We start from the raw sequence: 27,304 nt of genomic DNA on the forward strand, positions 1-27,304 counted from the left end.
ATAAACATGGAAATATCTACACTGCAATCTGTATAAACATGGAAATAACTACACAGCCATCTATAAACATGGAAATATCTACATCGCTGTCTGTATAAACATGGAAATATCCACACCGCTATCTGCGTAACATGGAAATATTTACACCGCCATCTGTAAAAAACATGGAAATATCTACACAGTCATCTGTATAAACATGGAAATAACTACACCGCTATGTGTATAAAAATGGAAATATCTACACCGTTATCTATATAAACATGGAAATATCTAGACCGCTATCTGTATAAACATTCAAATATTTACATTGCTATCTGTAAAAACATGGAAATATCTCCTCCGCTATCTCTACAAACATGGAAATATCTACACCGCTATCTGTATAAACATGGAAATATCTACACCGCTATCAGTATAAACAAGCAAATATCTACAGCGCTATCTATATAAACATGGAAATATCTCCACCGCAATCTGCATAAACATGGAAATATCTACACCGCTATCTTTATAAACATGGAAATATCTACACTGCAATCTCTATAAACATGGAAACATCTACAACAGTATCTGTGTAAACATGGGAATATCTTCAGAGCTGTCGTTTTAAATATGGAAATATGTACACAGCAATCTGTGTGAATATGGAAATATCTACACCTCTGTCTCTGTAAACATGGAAATATCTACACCACTATCTGTATAAACCTGGAAATATCTACACCGCTATCTGTATAAACATGGAAATATCTACACCACAATCTGTATAAACATGGATATATCTACACCGCTATCTGTATAAACATGGAAATATCTACACCACAATCTGTATAAACATGGATATATCTACACCGCTATCTGTATAAACATGTTAATATCTACACTGCTATCTGTATAAACATGGAAATATCTACTCCGCTATCTGCATAAATATGGAAATATCTACACCGCTATCTCTATAAACATGGAAATGTCAACACCGCTATCTGTATAAACATGGAAATATCTACATGGCTATCCCTAAAAACATGGAAATATCTTCACCGCCTTCTGTATAAACATGGAAATATCTACACTGCCATCTGTATAAACATGGAAATAACTAAACTGCTATCTCTATAAACATTGAAATATCAGCACTGCCTACTGGATATACATGGAAATACCTACACAGTCATCTGTGTAAACATGGAAATATCTACACAGCCATCTCTATAAACATGGAAATACCTACATCGCTATTTCTATAAACATGAAAATAGCCACACAGCAATCTGTATAAACCTGGAAATATCTACACTGCCATCTGTATAAACATGGAAATATCTACACTGCCATCTGTATACAAATGGAAATATCTACACAGTCATCTGTATAAACATTGAAATATCTCCACCGCTATCTGTCTAATCATGGAAATATCTCCACCGCTATCTGTATAAACATGGAAATATGTACACAGTCATCTGTATAAACATGGAAATAACTACACCGCTATGTGTATAAAAATGGAAATATCTACACCGTTATCTATATAAACATGGAAATATCTAGACCGCTATCTGTATAAACATTCAAATATTTACATTGCTATCTGTAAAAACATGGAAATATCTCCTCCGCTATCTCTATAAACATGGAAATATCTACACCGCTATCTGTATAAACATGGAAATATCTACACCGCTATCTGTATAAACAAGCAAATATCTACAGCGCTATCTATATAAACATGGAAATATCTCCACCGCTATCTGCATAAACATGGAAATATCTACACCGCTATCTTTATAAACATGGAAATATCTACACTGCAATCTCTCTAAACATGGAAACATCTACAACAGTATCTGTGTAAACATGGGAATATCTTCAGAGCTGTCGTTTTAAATATGGAAATATGTACACAGCAATCTGTGTGAATATGGAAATATCTACACCTCTGTCTCTGTAAACATGGAAATATCTACACCACTATCTGTATAAACCTGGAAATATCTACACCGCTATCTGTATAAACATGGAAATATCTACACCACAATCTGTATAAACATGGATATATCTACACCGCTATCTGTATAAACATGTTAATATCTACACTGCTATCTGTATAAACATGGAAATATCTACTCCGCTATCTGCATAAATATGGAAATATCTACACCGCTATCTCTATAAACATGGAAATGTCAACACCGCTATCTGTATAAACATGGAAATATCTACATGGCTATCCCTAAAAACATGGAAATATCTTCACCGCCTTCTGTATAAACATGGAAATATCTACACTGCCATCTGTATAAACATGGAAATAACTAAACTGCTATCTCTATAAACATTGAAATATCAGCACTGCCTACTGGATATACATGGAAATACCTACACAGTCATCTGTGTAAACATGGAAATATCTACACAGCCATCTCTATAAACATGGAAATACCTACATCGCTATTTCTATAAACATGAAAATAGCCACACAGCAATCTGTATAAACATGGAAATATCTACACTGCCATCTGTATAAACATGGAAATATCTACACTGCCATCTGTATACAAATGGAAATATCTACACAGTCATCTGTATAAACATTGAAATATCTCCACCGCTATCTGTCTAATCATGGAAATATCTCCACCGCTATCTGTATAAACATGGAAATATGTACACAGTCATCTGTATAAACATGGAAATAACTACACCGTTATGTGTATAAAAATGGAAATATCTACACCGTTATCTATATAAACATGGAAATATCTAGACCGCTATCTGTATAAACATTCAAATATTTACATTGCTATCTGTCTAATCATGGAAATATCTCCACCGCTATCTGTATAAACATGGAATTATCTACACCGCTATCTGTATAAACATGGAAATGTCTACACTGCTATCTGTATAAACATGGATATATCTTCTCCGCTATCTGTATAAACATGGAAATATTTCCACCGCAATCTGTGTAAACATAGAAATATCTACACCGCTGTCTTTATAAACATGGAAATATCTACACCGCTATCTGTGTAAACATGGAAATATCTACACCGCAATCTGTATATACATGGATATATCTACACCGCTATCTGTATAAACATGGAAATATCTACACCGCTATCTCTATAAACATGGAAATATCTACACCGTTCTCTGTATAAACATGGAAATATCTACACCACTATCTGTATAAACGTGGAAATATGTAAACCGCAATCGGTGCAAATATGGAAATATCTACACCTCTATCTCTGTAAATATGGAAATATCTACACCGCTATCTGTATAAACATGGAAATATCTACACCGCTATCTGTATAAACATGGAAATATATACACCACGATCTGTATAAACATGGATATATCTACACCGCTATCTGTATAAACATGGAAACATCTACACCGCTATCTGTATAAACATGGAAATATCTACACCGCTATCTGTATAACTATGGAAATATCTACACCGCTATCTCTATAAACATGGAAATGTCTACACCACTGTCTGTATAAACATGGAAATATCTTCATGGCTATCTCTCTAAACATGGAAATATCTACACCGCCATATGTATAAACATGGAAATACCTACACAGTCATCTGTACAAACATGGAAATATCTACCCGACTATCTGTATAAACATGGAAATATCTACACTGCAATCTGCATAAACATGGAAATAACTACACAGCCATCTATAAACATGGAAATATCTACATCGCTGTATGTATAAACATGGAAATATCCACACCGCTATCTGCGTAACATGGAAATATTTACACCGCAATCTGTAAAAAACATGGAAATATCTACACAGTCATCTGTATAAACATGGAAATATCTACACCCCCATCTGTAAAAACATGGAAATATCTACACCGCTGTCTCTACAAACATGGAAATACCTGCACCGCTATCTGTATAAACACGGAAATATCGACACCGCTATCTTTATAAACTTGGAAATATCTACACTCCCATCTCTATAAACATGAAAATATGTCCACCGCTATCTGTATAAACTTGAAAATATGTCCACCGCTATCTGTATAAACATGGAAATATCTACACCGCTATCTGTAGAAACATGGAAATATCTACACCGCTATCTGTATAAACATGGAAATATCTAGACCGCTATCTGTATAAACATGGAAATATGTACACCGCCATCTGTGTAAACATGGAAATATGTACACAGTCATCTGTATAAACATGGAAATAACTACACCGCTATGTGTATAAAAATGGAAATATCTACACCGTTATCTATATAAACATGGAAATATCTAGACCGCTATCTGTATAAACATTCAAATATTTACATTGCTATCTGTAAAAACATGGAAATATCTCCTCCGCTATCTCTATAAACATGGAAATATCTACACCGCTATCTGTATAAACATGGAAATATCTACACCGCTATCTGTATAAACAAGCAAATATCTACAGCGCTATCTATATAAACATGGAAATATCTCCAGCGCTATCTGCATAAACATGGAAATATCTACACCGCTATCTTTATAAACATGGAAATATCTACACTGCAATCTCTATAAACATGGAAACATCTACAACAGTATCTGTGTAAACATGGGAATATCTTCAGAGCTGTCGGTTTAAATATGGAAATATGTACACAGCAATCTGTGTGAATATGGAAATATCTACACCTCTGTCTCTGTAAACATGGAAATATCTACACCACTATCTGTATAAACCTGGAAATATCTACACCGCTATCTGTATAAACATGGAAATATCTACACCACAATCTGTATAAACATGGATATATCTACACCACTATCTGTATAAACATGTTAATATCTACACTGCTATCTGTATAAACATGGAAATATCTACTCTGCTATCTGCATAAATATGGAAATATCTACACCGCTATCTCTATAAACATGGAAATGTCAACACCGCTATCTGTATAAACATGGAAATATCTACATGGCTATCCCTAAAAACATGGAAATATCTTCACCGCCTTCTGTATAAACATGGAAATATCTACACTGCCATCTGTATAAACATGGAAATAACTAAACTGCTATCTCTATAAACATTGAAATATCAGCACTGCCTACTGGATATACATGGAAATACCTACACAGTCATCTGTGTAAACATGGAAATATCTACACAGCCATCTCTATAAACATGGAAATACCTACATCGCTATTTCTATAAACATGAAAATAGCCACACAGCAATCTGTATAAACATGGAAATATCTACACTGCCATCTGTATAAACATGGAAATATCTACACTGCCATCTGTATACAAATGGAAATATCTACACAGTCATCTGTATAAACATTGAAATATCTCCACCGCTATCTGTCTAATCATGGAAATATCTCCACCGCTATCTGTATAAACATGGAAATATGTACACAGTCATCTGTATAAACATGGAAATAACTACACCGCTATGTGTATAAAAATGGAAATATCTACACCGTTATCTATATAAACATGGAAATATCTAGACCGCTATCTGTATAAACATTCAAATATTTACATTGCTATCTGTAAAAACATGGAAATATCTCCTCCGCTATCTCTATAAACATGGAAATATCTACACCGCTATCTGTATAAACATGGAAATATCTACACCGCTATCTGTATAAACAAGCAAATATCTACAGCGCTATCTATATAAACATGGAAATATCTCCACTGCTATCTGCATAAACATGGAAATATCTACACCGCTATCTTTATAAACATGGAAATATCTACACTGCAATCTCTCTAAACATGGAAACATCTACAACAGTATCTGTGTAAACATGGGAATATCTTCAGAGCTGTCGTTTTAAATGTGGAAATATGTACACAGCAATCTGTGTGAATATGGAAATATCTACACCTCTGTCTCTGTAAACATGGAAATATCTACACCACTATCTGTATAAACCTGGAAATATCTACACCGCTATCTGTATAAACATGGAAATATCTACACCACAATCTGTATAAACATGGATATATCTACACCGCTATCTGTATAAACATGTTAATATCTACACTGCTATCTGTATAAACATGGAAATATCTACTCCGCTATCTGCATAAATATGGAAATATCTACACCGCTATCTCTATAAACATGGAAATGTCAACACCGCTATCTGTATAAACATGGAAATATCTACATGGCTATCCCTAAAAACATGGAAATATCTTCACCGCCTTCTGTATAAACATGGAAATATCTACACTGCCATCTGTATAAACATGGAAATAACTAAACTGCTATCTCTATAAACATTGAAATATCAGCACTGCCTACTGGATATACATGGAAATACCTACACAGTCATCTGTGTAAACATGGAAATATCTACACAGCCATCTCTATAAACATGGAAATACCTACATCGCTATTTCTATAAACATGAAAATAGCCACACAGCAATCTGTATAAACATGGAAATATCTACACTGCCATCTGTATAAACATGGAAATATCTACACTGCCAACTGTATACAAATGGAAATATCTACACAGTCATCTGTATAAACATTGAAATATCTCCGCCGCTATCTGTCTAATCATGGAAATATCTCCACCGCTATCTGTATAAACATGGAATTATCTACACCGCTATCTGTATAAACATGGAAATGTCTACACTGCTATCTGTATAAACATGGATATATCTTCTCCGCTATCTGTATAAACATGGAAATATTTCCACCGCAATCTGTGTAAACATAGAAATATCTACACCGCTGTCTTTATAAACATGGAAATATCTACACCGCTATCTGTGTAAACATGGAAATATCTACACCGCAATCTGTATATACATGGATATATCTACACCGCTATCTGTATAAACATGGAAATATCTACACCGCTATCTCTATAAACATGGAAATATCTACACCGTTCTCTGTATAAACATGGAAATATCTACACCACTATCTGTATAAACGTGGAAATATGTAAACCGCAATCGGTGCAAATATGGAAATATCTACACCTCTATCTCTGTAAATATGGAAATATCTACACCGCTATCTGTATAAACATGGAAATATCTACACCGCTATCTGTATAAACATGGAAATATATACACCACGATCTGTATAAACATGGATATATCTACACCGCTATCTGTATAAACATGGAAACATCTACACCGCTATCTGTATAAACATGGAAATATCTACACCGCTATCTGTATAACTATGGAAATATCTACACCGCTATCTCTATAAACATGGAAATGTCTACACCACTGTCTGTATAAACATGGAAATATCTTCATGGCTATCTCTCTAAACATGGAAATATCTACACCGCCATATGTATAAACATGGAAATACCTACACAGTCATCTGTACAAACATGGAAATATCTACCCGACTATCTGTATAAACATGGAAATATCTACACTGCAATCTGCATAAACATGGAAATAACTACACAGCCATCTATAAACATGGAAATATCTACATCGCTGTATGTATAAACATGGAAATATCCACACCGCTATCTGCGTAACATGGAAATATTTACACCGCAATCTGTAAAAAACATGGAAATATCTACACAGTCATCTGTATAAACATGGAAATATCTACACCCCCATCTGTAAAAACATGGAAATATCTACACCGCTGTCTCTACAAACATGGAAATACCTGCACCGCTATCTGTATAAACACGGAAATATCGACACCGCTATCTTTATAAACTTGGAAATATCTACACTCCCATCTCTATAAACATGAAAATATGTCCACCGCTATCTGTATAAACTTGAAAATATGTCCACCGCTATCTGTATAAACATGGAAATATCTACACCGCTATCTGTAGAAACATGGAAATATCTACACCGCTATCTGTATAAACATGGAAATATCTAGACCGCTATCTGTATAAACATGGAAATATGTACACCGCCATCTGTGTAAACATGGAAATATGTACACAGTCATCTGTATAAACATGGAAATAACTACACCGCTATGTGTATAAAAATGGAAATATCTACACCGTTATCTATATAAACATGGAAATATCTAGACCGCTATCTGTATAAACATTCAAATATTTACATTGCTATCTGTAAAAACATGGAAATATCTCCTCCGCTATCTCTATAAACATGGAAATATCTACACCGCTATCTGTATAAACATGGAAATATCTACACCGCTATCTGTATAAACAAGCAAATATCTACAGCGCTATCTATATAAACATGGAAATATCTCCAGCGCTATCTGCATAAACATGGAAATATCTACACCGCTATCTTTATAAACATGGAAATATCTACACTGCAATCTCTATAAACATGGAAACATCTACAACAGTATCTGTGTAAACATGGGAATATCTTCAGAGCTGTCGGTTTAAATATGGAAATATGTACACAGCAATCTGTGTGAATATGGAAATATCTACACCTCTGTCTCTGTAAACATGGAAATATCTACACCACTATCTGTATAAACCTGGAAATATCTACACCGCTATCTGTATAAACATGGAAATATCTACACCACAATCTGTATAAACATGGATATATCTACACCACTATCTGTATAAACATGTTAATATCTACACTGCTATCTGTATAAACATGGAAATATCTACTCTGCTATCTGCATAAATATGGAAATATCTACACCGCTATCTCTATAAACATGGAAATGTCAACACCGCTATCTGTATAAACATGGAAATATCTACATGGCTATCCCTAAAAACATGGAAATATCTTCACCGCCTTCTGTATAAACATGGAAATATCTACACTGCCATCTGTATAAACATGGAAATAACTAAACTGCTATCTCTATAAACATTGAAATATCAGCACTGCCTACTGGATATACATGGAAATACCTACACAGTCATCTGTGTAAACATGGAAATATCTACACAGCCATCTCTATAAACATGGAAATACCTACATCGCTATTTCTATAAACATGAAAATAGCCACACAGCAATCTGTATAAACATGGAAATATCTACACTGCCATCTGTATAAACATGGAAATATCTACACTGCCATCTGTATACAAATGGAAATATCTACACAGTCATCTGTATAAACATTGAAATATCTCCACCGCTATCTGTCTAATCATGGAAATATCTCCACCGCTATCTGTATAAACATGGAAATATGTACACAGTCATCTGTATAAACATGGAAATAACTACACCGCTATGTGTATAAAAATGGAAATATCTACACCGTTATCTATATAAACATGGAAATATCTAGACCGCTATCTGTATAAACATTCAAATATTTACATTGCTATCTGTAAAAACATGGAAATATCTCCTCCGCTATCTCTATAAACATGGAAATATCTACACCGCTATCTGTATAAACATGGAAATATCTACACCGCTATCTGTATAAACAAGCAAATATCTACAGCGCTATCTATATAAACATGGAAATATCTCCACTGCTATCTGCATAAACATGGAAATATCTACACCGCTATCTTTATAAACATGGAAATATCTACACTGCAATCTCTCTAAACATGGAAACATCTACAACAGTATCTGTGTAAACATGGGAATATCTTCAGAGCTGTCGTTTTAAATGTGGAAATATGTACACAGCAATCTGTGTGAATATGGAAATATCTACACCTCTGTCTCTGTAAACATGGAAATATCTACACCACTATCTGTATAAACCTGGAAATATCTACACCGCTATCTGTATAAACATGGAAATATCTACACCACAATCTGTATAAACATGGATATATCTACACCGCTATCTGTATAAACATGTTAATATCTACACTGCTATCTGTATAAACATGGAAATATCTACTCCGCTATCTGCATAAATATGGAAATATCTACACCGCTATCTCTATAAACATGGAAATGTCAACACCGCTATCTGTATAAACATGGAAATATCTACATGGCTATCCCTAAAAACATGGAAATATCTTCACCGCCTTCTGTATAAACATGGAAATATCTACACTGCCATCTGTATAAACATGGAAATAACTAAACTGCTATCTCTATAAACATTGAAATATCAGCACTGCCTACTGGATATACATGGAAATACCTACACAGTCATCTGTGTAAACATGGAAATATCTACACAGCCATCTCTATAAACATGGAAATACCTACATCGCTATTTCTATAAACATGAAAATAGCCACACAGCAATCTGTATAAACATGGAAATATCTACACTGCCATCTGTATAAACATGGAAATATCTACACTGCCAACTGTATACAAATGGAAATATCTACACAGTCATCTGTATAAACATTGAAATATCTCCGCCGCTATCTGTCTAATCATGGAAATATCTCCACCGCTATCTGTATAAACATGGAATTATCTACACCGCTATCTGTATAAACATGGAAATGTCTACACTGCTATCTGTATAAACATGGATATATCTTCTCCGCTATCTGTATAAACATGGAAATATTTCCACCGCAATCTGTGTAAACATAGAAATATCTACACCGCTGTCTTTATAAACATGGAAATATCTACACCGCTATCTGTGTAAACATGGAAATATCTACACCGCAATCTGTATATACATGGATATATCTACACCGCTATCTGTATAAACATGGAAATATCTACACCGCTATCTCTATAAACATGGAAATATCTACACCGTTCTCTGTATAAACATGGAAATATCTACACCACTATCTGTATAAACGTGGAAATATGTAAACCGCAATCGGTGCAAATATGGAAATATCTACACCTCTATCTCTGTAAATATGGAAATATCTACACCGCTATCTGTATAAACATGGAAATATCTACACCGCTATCTGTATAAACATGGAAATATATACACCACGATCTGTATAAACATGGATATATCTACACCGCTATCTGTATAAACATGGAAACATCTACACCGCTATCTGTATAAACATGGAAATATCTACACCGCTATCTGTATAACTATGGAAATATCTACACCGCTATCTCTATAAACATGGAAATGTCTACACCACTGTCTGTATAAACATGGAAATATCTTCATGGCTATCTCTCTAAACATGGAAATATCTACACCGCCATATGTATAAACATGGAAATACCTACACAGTCATCTGTACAAACATGGAAATATCTACCCGACTATCTGTATAAACATGGAAATATCTACACTGCAATCTGCATAAACATGGAAATAACTACACAGCCATCTATAAACATGGAAATATCTACATCGCTGTATGTATAAACATGGAAATATCCACACCGCTATCTGCGTAACATGGAAATATTTACACCGCAATCTGTAAAAAACATGGAAATATCTACACAGTCATCTGTATAAACATGGAAATATCTACACCCCCATCTGTAAAAACATGGAAATATCTACACCGCTGTCTCTACAAACATGGAAATACCTGCACCGCTATCTGTATAAACACGGAAATATCGACACCGCTATCTTTATAAACTTGGAAATATCTACACTCCCATCTCTATAAACATGAAAATATGTCCACCGCTATCTGTATAAACTTGAAAATATGTCCACCGCTATCTGTATAAACATGGAAATATCTACACCGCTATCTGTAGAAACATGGAAATATCTACACCGCTATCTGTATAAACATGGAAATATCTAGACCGCTATCTGTATAAACATGGAAATATGTACACCGCCATCTGTGTAAACATGGAAATATGTACACAGTCATCTGTATTAACATGGAAATAACTACACCGCTATGTGTATAAAAATGGAAATATCTACACCGTTATCTATATAAACATGGAAATATCTAGACCGCTATCTGTATAAACATTCAAATATTTACATTGCTATCTGTAAAAACATGGAAATATCTCCTCCGCTATCTCTATAAACATGGAAATATCTACACCGCTATCTGTATAAACATGGAAATATCTACACCGCTATCTGTATAAACAAGCAAATATCTACAGCGCTATCTATATAAACATGGAAATATCTCCAGCGCTATCTGCATAAACATGGAAATATCTACACCGCTATCTTTATAAACATGGAAATATCTACACTGCAATCTCTATAAACATGGAAACATCTACAACAGTATCTGTGTAAACATGGGAATATCTTCAGAGCTGTCGGTTTAAATATGGAAATATGTACACAGCAATCTGTGTGAATATGGAAATATCTACACCTCTGTCTCTGTAAACATGGAAATATCTACACCACTATCTGTATAAACCTGGAAATATCTACACCGCTATCTGTATAAACATGGAAATATCTACACCACAATCTGTATAAACATGGATATATCTACACCACTATCTGTATAAACATGTTAATATCTACACTGCTATCTGTATAAACATGGAAATATCTACTCTGCTATCTGCATAAATATGGAAATATCTACACCGCTATCTCTATAAACATGGAAATGTCAACACCGCTATCTGTATAAACATGGAAATATCTACATGGCTATCCCTAAAAACATGGAAATATCTTCACCGCCTTCTGTATAAACATGGAAATATCTACACTGCCATCTGTATAAACATGGAAATAACTAAACTGCTATCTCTATAAACATTGAAATATCAGCACTGCCTACTGGATATACATGGAAATACCTACACAGTCATCTGTGTAAACATGGAAATATCTACACAGCCATCTCTATAAACATGGAAATACCTACATCGCTATTTCTATAAACATGAAAATAGCCACACAGCAATCTGTATAAACATGGAAATATCTACACTGCCATCTGTATAAACATGGAAATATCTACACTGCCATCTGTATACAAATGGAAATATCTACACAGTCATCTGTATAAACATTGAAATATCTCCACCGCTATCTGTCTAATCATGGAAATATCTCCACCGCTATCTGTATAAACATGGAAATATGTACACAGTCATCTGTATAAACATGGAAATAACTACACCGCTATGTGTATAAAAATGGAAATATCTACACCGTTATCTATATAAACATGGAAATATCTAGACCGCTATCTGTATAAACATTCAAATATTTACATTGCTATCTGTAAAAACATGGAAATATCTCCTCCGCTATCTCTATAAACATGGAAATATCTACACCGCTATCTGTATAAACATGGAAATATCTACACCGCTATCTGTATAAACAAGCAAATATCTACAGCGCTATCTATATAAACATGGAAATATCTCCACCGCTATCTGCATAAACATGGAAATATCTACACCGCTATCTTTATAAACATGGAAATATCTACACTGCAATCTCTCTAAACATGGAAACATCTACAACAGTATCTGTGTAAACATGGGAATATCTTCAGAGCTGTCGTTTTAAATGTGGAAATATGTACACAGCAATCTGTGTGAATATGGAAATATCTACACCTCTGTCTCTGTAAACATGGAAATATCTACACCACTATCTGTATAAACCTGGAAATATCTACACCGCTATCTGTATAAACATGGAAATATCTACACCACAATCTGTATAAACATGGATATATCTACACCGCTATCTGTATAAACATGTTAATATCTACACTGCTATCTGTATAAACATGGAAATATCTACTCCGCTATCTGCATAAATATGGAAATATCTACACCGCTATCTCTATAAACATGGAAATGTCAACACCGCTATATGTATAAACATGGAAATATCTACATGGCTATCCCTAAAAACATGGAAATACCTTCACCGCCTTCTGTATAAACATGGAAATATCTACACTGCCATCTGTATAAACATGGAAATAACTAAACTGCTATCTCTATAAACATTGAAATATCAGCACTGCCTACTGGATATACATGGAAATACCTACACAGTCATCTGTGTAAACATGGAAATATCTACACAGCCATCTCTATAAACATGGAAATACCTACATCGCTATTTCTATAAACATGAAAATAGCCACACAGCAATCTGTATAAACATGGAAATATCTACACTGCCATCTGTATAAACATGGAAATATCTACACTGCCAACTGTATACAAATGGAAATATCTACACAGTCATCTGTATAAACATTGAAATATCTCCACCGCTATCTGTCTAATCATGGAAATATCTCCACCGCTATCTGTATAAACATGGAATTATCTACACCGCTATCTGTATAAACATGGAAATGTCTACACTGCTATCTGTATAAACATGGATATATCTTCTCCGCTATCTGTATAAACATGGAAATATTTACATCGCTATCTGTATAAACATGGAAATATTTCCACCGCAATCTTTGTAAACATAGAAATATCTACACCGCTGTCTTTATAAACATGGAAATATCTACACCGCTATCTGTGTAAACATGGAAATATCTACACCGCAATCTGTATATACATGGATATATCTACACCGCTATCTGTATAAACATGGAAATATCTACACCGCTATCTGTATAAACATGCAAATATCTACACCGTTCTCTGTATAAACATGGAAATATCTACACCACTATCTGTATAAACGTGGAAATATGTAAACCGCAATCGGTGCAAATATGGAAATATCTACACCTCTATCTCTGTAAATATGGAAATATCTACACCGCTATCTGTATAAACATGGAAATATCTACACCGCTATCTGTATAAACATGGAAATATATACACCACGATCTGTATAAACATGGATATATCTACACCGCTATCTGTATAAACATGGAAACATCTACACCGCTATCTGTATAAACATGGAAATATCTACACCGCTATCTGTATAACTATGGAAATATCTACACCGCTATCTCTATAAACATGGAAATGTCTACACCACTGTCTGTATAAACATGGAAATATCTTCATGGCTATCTCTCTAAACATGGAAATATCTACACCGCCATATGTATAAACATGGAAATACCTACACAGTCATCTGTACAAACATGGAAATATCTACCCGACTATCTGTATAAACATGGAAATATCTACACTGCAATCTGTATAAACATGGAAATAACTACACAGCCATCTATAAACATGGAAATATCTACATCGCTGTATGTATAAACATGGAAATATCCACACCGCTATCTGCGTAACATGGAAATATTTACACCGCAATCTGTAAAAAACATGGAAATATCTACACAGTCATCTGTATAAACATGGAAATATCTACACCCCCATCTGTAAAAACATGGAAATATCTACACCGCTGTCTCTACAAACATGGAAATACCTGCACCGCTATCTGTATAAACACGGAAATATCGACACCGCTATCTTTATAAACTTGGAAATATCTACACTCCCATCTCTATAAACATGAAAATATGTCCACCGCTATCTGTATAAACTTGAAAATATGTCCACCGCTATCTGTATAAACATGGAAATATCTACACCGCTATCTGTAGAAACATGGAAATATCTACACCGCTATCTGTATAAACATGGAAATATCTAGACCGCTATCTGTATAAACATGGAAATATGTACACCGCCATCTGTGTAAACATGGAAATATGTACACAGTCATCTGTATAAACATGGAAATAACTACACCGCTATGTGTATAAAAATGGAAATATCTACACCGTTATCTATATAAACATGGAAATATCTAGACCGCTATCTGTATAAACATTCAAATATTTACATTGCTATCTGTAAAAACATGGAAATATCTCCTCCGCTATCTCTATAAACATGGAAATATCTACACCGCTATCTGTATAAACATGGAAATATCTACACCGCTATCTGTATAAACAAGCAAATATCTACAGCGCTATCTATATAAACATGGAAATATCTCCAGCGCTATCTGCATAAACATGGAAATATCTACACCGCTATCTTTATAAACATGGAAATATCTACACTGCGATCTCTATAAACATGGAAACATCTACAACAGTATCTGTGTAAACATGGGAATATCTTCAGAGCTGTCGGTTTAAATATGGAAATATGTACACAGCAATCTGTGTGAATATGGAAATATCTACACCTCTGTCTCTGTAAACATGGAAATATCTACACCACTATCTGTATAAACCTGGAAATATCTACACCGCTATCTGTATAAACATGGAAATATCTACACCACAATCTGTATAAACATGGATATATCTACACCGCTATCTGTATGAACATGTTAATATCTACACTGCTATCTGTATAAACATGGAAATATCTACTCCGCTATCTGCATAAATATGGAAATATCTACACTGCTATCTCTATAAACATGGAAATGTCAACACCGCTATCTGTATAAACATGGAAATATCTACATGGCTATGCCTAAAAACATGGAAATATCTTCACCGTCTTCTGTATAAACATGGAAATATCTACACTGCCATCTGTATAAACATGGAAATAACTAAACTGCTATCTCTATAAACATTGAAATATCAACACTGCCTTCTGGATATACATGGAAATACCTACACAGTCATCTGTGTAAACATGGAAATATCTACACAGCCATTTCTATAAACATGGAAATACCTACATCGCTATTTCTATAAACATGAAAATAGCCACACAGCAATCTGTATAAACATGGAAATATCTACACTGCCATCTGTATACAAATGGAAATATCTACACAGTCATCTGTATAAACATTGAAATATCTCCACCGCTATCTGTCTAATCATGGAAATAACTCCACCGCTATCTGTATAAACATGGAAATATCTACACAGCTATCTGTATAAACATGGAAATGTCTACACTGCTATCTGTATAAACATGGATATATCTTCTCCGCTATCTGTATAAACCTGGAAATATTTACATCGCTATCTGTATAAACATGGAAATATTTCCACCGCAATCTGTGTAAACATAGAAGTACCTACACCGCTGTCTTTATAAACATGGAAATATCTACACCGCTATCTGTGTAAACATGGAAATATCTACACCGCAATCTGTACATACATGGATATATCTACACCGCTATCTGTATAAACATGGAAATATCTACACCGCTATCTCTATAAACATGGAAATATCTTCACCGCTCTCTGTATAAACATGGAAATATCTACACCACTATCTGTATAAACGTGGAAATATGTAAACCGCAATCGGTGCAAATATGGAAATATCTACACCTCTATCTCTGTAAATATGGAAATATCTACACCGCTATCTGTATAAACATGGAAATATCTACACCGCTATCTGTATAAACATGGAAATATATACACCACGATCTGTATAAACATGGATATATCTACACCGCTATCTGTATAAACATGGAAACATCTACACCGCTATCTGTATAAACATGGAAATATCTACACCGCTATCTGTATAACTATGGAAATATCTACACCGCTATCTCTATAAACATGGAAATGTCTACACCACAGTCTGTATAAACATGGAAATATCTTCATGGCTATCTCTCTAAACATGGAAATATCTACACCGCCATATGTATAAACATGGAAATACCTACACAGTCATCTGTACAAACATGGAAATATCTACCCGACTATCTGTATAAACATGGAAATATCTACACTGCAATCTGTATAAACATGGAAATAACTACACAGCCATCTATAAACATGGAAATATCTACATCGCTGTCTGTATAAACATGGAAATATACACACCGCTATCTGCGTAACATGGAAATATTTACACCGCCATCTGTAAAAAACATGGAAATATCTACACAGTCATCTGTATAAAAATGGAAATATCTACACCCCCATCTGTAAAAACATGGAAATATCTACACCGCTGTCTCTACAAACATGGAAATACCTGCACCGCTATCTGTATAAACACGGAAATATCGACACCGCTATCTTCATAAACTTGGAAATATCTACACTCCCATCTCTATAAACATGAAAATATGTCCACCGCTATCTGTATAAACTTGAAAATATGTCCACCGCTATCTGTATAAACATGGAAATATCTACACCGCTATCTGTAGAAACATGGAAATATCTACACCGCTATCTGTATAAACATGGAAATATCTAGAACGCTATCTGTATAAACATGGAAATATCTACACCGCCATCTGTGTAAACATGGAAATATGTACACAGTCATCTGTATAAACATGGAAATAACTACACCGCTATGTGTATAAAAATGGAAATATCTACACCGTTATCTATATAAACATGGAAATACCTAGACCGCTATCTGTATAAACATTCAAATATTTACATTGCTATCTGTAAAAACATGGAAATATCTCCTCCGCTATCTCTATAAACATGGAAATATCTACACCGCTATCTGTATAAACATGGAAATATCTACACCGCTATCTGTATAAACAAGCAAATATCTACAGCGCTATCTATATAAACATGGAAATATCTCCACCGCTATCTGCATAAACATGGAAATATCTACACTGCTATCTTTATAAACATGGAAATATCTACACTGCAATCTCTATAAACATGGAAACATCTACAACAGTATCTGTGTAAACATGGGAATATCTTCAGAGCTGTCGGTTTAAATATGGAAATATGTACACAGCAATCTGTGTGAATATGGAAATATCTACACCTCTGTCTCTGTAAACATGGAAATATCTACACCACTATCTGTATAAACCTGGAAATATCTACACCGCTATCTGTATAAACATGGAAATATCTACACCATAATCTGTATAAACATGGATATATCTACACCGCTATCTGTATGAACATGTTAATATCTACACTGCTATCTGTATAAACATGGAAATATCTACTCCGCTATCTGCATAAATATGGAAATATCTACACCGCTATCTCTATAAACATGGAAATGTCAACACCGCTATCTGTATAAACATGGAAATATCTACATGGCTATCCCTAAAAACATGGAAATATCTTCACCGCCTTCTGTATAAACATGGAAATATCTACACTGCCATCTGTATAAACATGGAAATAACTAAACTGCTATCTCTATAAACATTGAAATATCAGCACTGCCTACTGGATATACATGGAAATACCTACACAGTCATCTGTGTAAACATGGAAATATCTACACAGCCATCTCTATAAACATGGAAATACCTACATCGCTATTTCTATAAACATGAAAATAGCCACACAGCAATCTGTATAAACATGGAAATATCTACACTGCCATCTGTATAAACATGGAAATATCTACACTGCCATCTGTATACAAATGGAAATATCTACACAGTCATCTGTATAAACATTGAAATATCTCCACTGCTATCTGTCTAATCATGGAAATATCTCCACCGCTATCTGTATAAACATGGAAATATCTACACCGCTATCTGTATAAACATGGAAATGTCTACACTGCTATCTGTATAAACATGGATATATCTTCTCCGCTATCTGTATAAACATGGAAATATTTACATCGCTATCTGTATAAACATGGAAATATTTCCACCGCAATCTGCGTAAACATAGAAATATCTACACCGCTGTCTTTATAAACATGGAAATATCTACACCGCTATCTGTGTAAACATGGAAATATCTACACCGCAATCTGTATATACACGGATATATCTACACCGCTATCTGTATAAACATGGAAATATCTACACCGCTATCTGTATAAACATGGAAATATCTACACCGCTCTCTGCATAAACATGGAAATATCTACACCACTATCTGTATAAACGTGGAAATATGTAAACCGCAATCGGTGCAAATATGGAAATATCTACACCTCTATCTCTGTAAATATGGAAATATCTACACCGCTATCTGTATAAACATGGAAATATCTACACCGCTATCTGTATAAACATGGAAATATATACACCACGATCTGTATAAACATGGATATATCTACACCGCTATCTGTATAAACATGGAAACATCTACACCGCTATCTGTATAAACATGGAAATATCTACACCGCTATCTGTATAACTATGGAAATATCTACACCGCTATCTCTATAAACATGGAAATGTCTACACCACTGTCTGTATAAACATGGAAATATCTTCATTGCTATCTCTCTAAACATGGAAATATCTACACCGCCATATGTATAAACATGGAAATACCTACACAGTCATCTGTACAAACATGGAAATATCTACACGACTATCTGTATAAAAATGGAAATATCTACACTGCAATCTGTATAAACATGGAAATAACTACACAGCCATCTATAAACATGGAAATATCTACATCGCTGTCTGTATAAACATGGAAATATCCACACCGCTATCTGCGTAACATGGAAATATTTACACCGCCATCTGTAAAAAACATGGAAATATCTACACAGTCATCTATATAAACATGGAAATATCTACACCCCCATCTGTAAAAACATGGAAATATCTACACCGCTGTCTCTACAAACATGGAAATACCTGCACCGCTATCTGTATAAACACGGAAATATCGACACCGCTATCTTTATAAACTTGGAAATATCTACACTCCCATCTCTATAAACATGAAAATATGTCCACCGCTATCTGTATAAACTTGAAAATATGTCCACCGCTATCTGTATAAACATGGAAATATCTACACTGCTATCTGTAGAAACATGGAAATATCTACACCGCTATCTGTATAAACATGGAAATATCTAGACCGCTATCTGTATAAACATGGAAATATCTACACCGCCATCTGTGTAAACATGGAAATATGTACACAGTCATCTGTATAAACATGGAAATAACTACACCACTATGTGTATAAAAATGGAAATATCTACACCGTTATCTATATAAACATGGAAATACCTAGACCGCTATCTGTATAAACATTCAAATATTTACATTGCTATCTGTAAAAACATGGAAATATCTCCTCCGCTATCTCTATAAACATGGAAATATCTACACCGCTATCTGTATAAACATGGAAATATCTACACCGCTATCTGTATAAACAAGCAAATATCTACAGCGCTATCTATATAAACATGGAAATATCTCCACCGCTATCTGCATAAACATGGAAATATCTACACTGCTATCTTTATAAACATGGAAATATCTACACTGCAATCTCTATAAACATGGAAACATCTACAACAGTATCTGTGTAAACATGGGAATATCTTCAGAGCTGTCGGTTTAAATATGGAAATATGTACACAGCAATCTGTGTGAATATGGAAATATCTACACCTCTGTCTCTGTAAACATGGAAATATCTACACCACTATCTGTATAAACCTGGAAATATCTACACCGCTATCTGTATAAACATGGAAATATCTACACCACAATCTGTATAAACATGGATATATCTACACCGCTATCTGTATGAACATGTTAATATCTACACTGCTATCTGTATAAACATGGAAATATCTACTCCGCTATCTGCATAAATATGGAAATATCTACACCGCTATCTCTATAAACATGGAAATGTCAACACCGCTATCTGTATAAACATGGAAATATCTACATGGCTATCCCTAAAAACATGGAAATATCTTCACCGCCTTCTGTATAAACATGGAAATATCTACACTGCCATCTGTATAAACATGGAAATAACTAAACTGCTATCTCTATAAACATTGAAATATCAGCACTGCCTACTGGATATACATGGAAATACCTACACAGTCATCTGTGTAAACATGGAAATATCTACACAGCCATCTCTATAAACATGGAAATACCTACATCGCTATTTCTATAAACATGAAAATAGCCACACAGCAATCTGTATAAACATGGAAATATCTACACTGCCATCTGTATAAACATGGAAATATCTACACTGCCATCTGTATACAAATGGAAATATCTACACAGTCATCTGTATAAACATTGAAATATCTCCACCGCTATCTGTCTAATCATGGAAATATCTCCACCGCTATCTGTATAAACATGGAAATATCTACACCGCTATCTGTATAAACATGGAAATGTCTACACTGCTATCTGTATAAACATGGATATATCTTCTCCGCTATCTGTATAAACATGGAAATATTTACATCGCTATCTGTATAAACATGGAAATATTTCCACCGCAATCTGCGTAAACATAGAAATATCTACACCGCTGTCTTTATAAACATGGAAATATCTACACCGCTATCTGTGTAAACATGGAAATATCTACACCGCAATCTGTATATACACGGATATATCTACACCGCTATCTGTATAAACATGGAAATATCTACACCGCTATCTGTATAAACATGGAAATATCTACACCGCTCTCTGCATAAACATGGAAATATCTACACCACTATCTGTATAAACGTGGAAATATGTAAACCGCAATCGGTGCAAATATGGAAATATCTACACCTCTATCTCTGTAAATATGGAAATATCTACACCGCTATCTGTATAAACATGGAAATATCTACACCGCTATCTGTATAAACATGGAAATATATACACCACGATCTGTATAAACATGGATATATCTACACCGCTATCTGTATAAACATGGAAACATCTACACCGCTATCTGTATAAACATGGAAATATCTACACCGCTATCTGTATAACTATGGAAATATCTACACCGCTATCTCTATAAACATGGAAATGTCTACACCACTGTCTGTATAAACATGGAAATATCTTCATTGCTATCTCTCTAAACATGGAAATATCTACACCGCCATATGTATAAACATGGAAATACCTACACAGTCATCTGTACAAACATGGAAATATCTACACGACTATCTGTATAAAAATGGAAATATCTACACTGCAATCTGTATAAACATGGAAATAACTACACAGCCATCTATAAACATGGAAATATCTACATCGCTGTCTGTATAAACATGGAAATATCCACACCGCTATCTGCGTAACATGGAAATATTTACACCGCAATCTGTAAAAAACATGGAAATATCTACACAGTCATCTATATAAACATGGAAATATCTACACCCCCATCTGTAAAAACATGGAAATATCTACACCGCTGTCTCTACAAACATGGAAATACCTGCACCGCTATCTGTATAAACACGGAAATATCGACACCGCTATCTTTATAAACTTGGAAATATCTACACTCCCATCTCTATAAACATGAAAATATGTCCACCGCTATCTGTATAAACTTGAAAATATGTCCACCGCTATCTGTATAAACATGGAAATATCTACACTGCTATCTGTAGAAACATGGAAATATCTACACCGCTATCTGTATAAACATGGAAATATCTAGACCGCTATCTGTATAAACATGGAAATATCTACACCGCCATCTGTGTAAACATGGAAATATGTACACAGTCATCTGTATAAACATGGAAATAACTACACCGCTATGTGTATAAAAATGGAAATATCTACACCGTTATCTATATAAACATGGAATATCTAGACCGCTATCTGTATAAACATTCAAATATTTACATTGCTATCTGTAAAAACATGGAAATATCTCCTCCGCTATCTCTATAAACATGGAAATATCTACACCGATATCTGTATAAACATGGAAATATCTACACCACTATCTGTATAAACGTGGAAATATGTAAACCGCAATCTGTGCAAATATGGAAATATCTACACCTCTATCTCTGTAAATATGGAAATATTTACACCGCTATCTGTATAAACATGGAAATATCTACACCGCTATCTGTATAAACATGGAAATGTATACACCACGATCTGTATAAACATGGCTATATCTACACCGCTATCTGTATAAACATGGAAATATCTACACCTCTATCTCTATAAACATGGAAATGTCAACACTGCTATCTGTATAAACATGGAAATATCTACATGGCTATCCCTAAAAACATGGAAATATCTTCACCTCCTTGTGTATAAACATGGAAATATCTACCCTGCCATCTGTATAAACATGGAAATAACGAAACTGCTATCTCTATAAACATCGAAATATCAACACTGCCTTCTGGATATACATGGAAATACCTACACTGTCATCTGTGTAAACATGGAAATATCTACACAGCCATCTCTATAAACATGGAAATACCTGCACCGCTATTTCTATAAACATGAAAGTAGCCACACAGCAATCTGTATAAACATGGAAATATCTACACTGCCATCTGTATACAAATGGAAATATCTACACAGTCATCTGTATAAACATTGAAATATCTCCACCGCTATCTGTCTAATCATGGAAATATCTCCACCGCTATCTGTATAAACATGGAAATATCTACACCGCTATCTGTATAAACATGGAAATGTCTACACCGCTATCTGTATAAACATGGATATAGCTACTCCGCTATCTGTATAAACATGGGAATATTTACATCGCTATCTGTATAAACATGGAAATATTTCCACAGCAATCTGTGTAAACATAGAAATATCTACACCGCTATCTTTATAAACATGGAAATATCTACACCGCAATCTGTATATACATGGATATAACTACACCGCTATCTGTATAAACATGGAAATATCTACACCGCTGTCTGTATAAACATGGAAATATCTACACCGCTATCTGTATAAACATGGAAATATCTACACCACTATCTGTATAAACGTGGATATATGTAAACCGCAATCTGTGCAAATATGGAAATATCTACACCTCTATCTCTGTAAATATGGAAATATCTACACCGCTATCTGTATAAACATGGAAATATCTACACCGCTATCTGTATAAACATGGAAATATATACACCACGATCTGTATAAACATGGATATAACTACACCGCTATCTGTATAAACATGGAAACATCTACACCGCTATCTGTATAAACATGGAAATATCTACACCGCTATCTGTATAACTATGGAAATATCTACACCGCTATCTCTATAAGCATGGAAATGTCTACACCACTGTCTGTATAAACATGGAAATATCTTCATGGCTATCTCTCTAAACATGGAAATATCTACACCGCCATATGTATAAACATGGAAATACCTACACTGTCATCTGTATAAACATGGAAATATCTACCCCACTATCTGTATAAACATGGAAATATCTACACTGCAATCTGTATAAACATGGAAATAACTACACAGCCATCTCTATAAACATGGAAATATCTACATCGCTGTCTGTATAAACATGGAAATATCCACACCGCTATCTGCGTAACATGGAAATATTTACACCGCCATCTGTAAAAAACATGGAAATATCTACACAGTCATCTGTATAAACATGGAAATATCTACACCCCCATCTGTAAAAACATGGAAATATCTACACCGCTGTCTCTACAAACATGGAAATACCTGCACCGCTATCTGTATGAACACGGAAATATCGACACCGCTATCTTTATAAACTTGGAAATATCTACACTGCCATCTCTATAAACATGAAAATATGTCCACCGCTATCTGTATAAACTTGAAAATATGTCCACCGCTATCTGTATATACATGGAAATATCTACACCGCTATCTGTAGAAACATGGAAATATCTACACCGCTATCTGTATAAACATGAAAATATCTAGACCGCTATCTGTATAAACATGGAAATATCTACACCGCCATCTGTATAAACATGGAAATATGTGCACAGTCATCTGTATAAACATGGAAATATCTCCACCGCTATCTGCATAAACATGGAAATATCTACACCGCTATCTTTATAAACATGGAAATATCTACACTGCAATCTCTATAAACACGGATACATCTACAACATTATCTGTGTAAACATGGGAATAACTTCAGAGCTGTCGGGTTAAATATGGAAATATGTACACAGCAATCTGTGTGAATATGGAAATATCTACACCTCTGTCTCTGTAAACATGGAAATATCTACACCGCTATCTCTATAAACATGGAAATATCTACACCGCTATCTGTATAAACATGGAAATATCTACACCACTGTATGTATAAACGTGGAAATATGTACACCGCAATCTGTGCAAATATGGAAATATCTACACCTCTATCTCTGTAAATATGGAAATATCTACACCGCTATCTGTATAAACATGGAAATATCTACACTGCTATCTGTATAAACATGGAAATATTTACACCACGATCTGTATAAACATGGATATATCTACACCGCTATCTCTATAAACATGGAAATATCTACACCGCTATCTCTATAAACATGGAAATGTCAACACCGCTATCTGTATAAACATGGAAATATCTACATGGCTATCCCTAAAAACATGGAAATACCTTCACCGCCTTCTGTATAAACATGGAAATATCTACACTGCCATCTGTATAAACATGGAAATAACTAAACTGCTATCTCTATAAACATTGAAATATCAACACTGGCTACTGGATATACATGGAAATACCTACACAGTCATCTGTGTAAACATGGAAATATCTACACAGCCATCTCTATAAATATGGAAATACCTACATCGCTATTTCTATAAACATGAAAATAGCCACACAGCAATCTGTATAAACATGGAAATATCTACACTGCCATCTGTATAAACATGGAAATATCTACACTGCCATCTGTATACAAATGGAAATATCTACACAGTCATCTGTATAAACATTGAAATATCTCCACCGCTATCTGTCTAATCATGGAAATATCTCCACCGCTATCTGTATAAACTTGGAAATATCTACACCGCTATCTGTATAAACATGGAAATGTCTACACCGCTATCTGTATAAACATGGATATATCTACTCCGCTATCTGTATAAACATGGAAATATTTACATCGCTATCTGTATAAACATGGAAATATTTCCACCGCAATCTGTGTAAACATAGAAATATCTACACCGCTATCTTTATAAACATGGAAATATCTACACCGCAATCTGTGTAAACATGGATATATCTACACCGCTATCTGTATAAACATGGAAATATCTACACCGCTATCTGTATAAACATGGAAATATCTACACCGCTATCTGTATAAACATGGAAATATCTACAGCACTATCTGTATAAACGTGGAAATATGTACACCGCAATCTGTGCAAATATGGAAATATCTACACCTCCATCTCTGTAAATATGGAAATATCTACACCGCTATCTGTATAAACATGGAAATATCTACACCGCTATCTGTATAAACATGGAAATATATACACCACGATCTGTATAAACATGGATATATCTACACCGCTATGTCTATAAACATGGAAATATCTACATCGCTATCTGTATAAACATGGAAATGTCAACACGGCTATCTCTATAAACATGGAAATATCTTCATGGCTATCCCTAAAAACATGGAAATATCTTCACCGCCTTCTGTATAAACATGGAAATATCTACACTGC

The sequence above is a fragment of the Pan troglodytes genome, chromosome 16 (assembly GCF_028858775.2).
Source record: "Pan troglodytes isolate AG18354 chromosome 16, NHGRI_mPanTro3-v2.0_pri, whole genome shotgun sequence".
NCBI classification, from domain to species: Eukaryota; Metazoa; Chordata; class Mammalia; order Primates; family Hominidae; genus Pan; species Pan troglodytes.